Raw genomic sequence first — 590 nt, forward strand, 5'->3', positions numbered from 1 at the left:
AGTGCCAGAGGGGCCCTGGAGCATGCCACCCATTCACTGTGCCAGAGGGGCCCTGGAGCATGCCACCCATTCACAGTGCCAGACGGGCCCCCTGGAGCGTGCCACCCATGCAGAGTGCCAGAGGGGCCCTGGAGTGTGCCACCCATTCACAGTGCCAGAGGGGGCCCCTGGACCGTGCCACCCATTCACAGTGCCAGACGGGCCCCCTGGAGCGTGCCACCCATGCAGAGTGCCAGAGGGGCCCTGGAGTGTGCCACCCATTCACAGTGCCAGAGGGGGCCCCTGGACCGTGCCACACATTCACAGTGCCAGACGGGCCCCCTGGAGCGTGCCACCCATGCAGAGTGCCAGAGGGGCCCTGGAGTGTGCCACCCATGCACAGTGCCAGAGGGGGCCCCTGGACCGTGCCACCCATTCACAGTGCCAGAGGGGCCCCTGGAGCATGCCACCCATGCACAGTGCCGGAGGGGCCCCCTGGAGCTCACCCCCACACTGTGGGGACCAATGTTACATCACTGGTGACCCCCCTTAACTTAACTTGCCTCGTATGAAACAAAGTCCTGGGCGTCTAGTGCAGATTCCTACTCAAA

The sequence above is a fragment of the Lissotriton helveticus genome, chromosome 4_1 (genome assembly GCF_964261635.1).
Source record: "Lissotriton helveticus chromosome 4_1, aLisHel1.1, whole genome shotgun sequence".
NCBI lineage: Eukaryota > Metazoa > Chordata > Amphibia > Caudata > Salamandridae > Lissotriton > Lissotriton helveticus.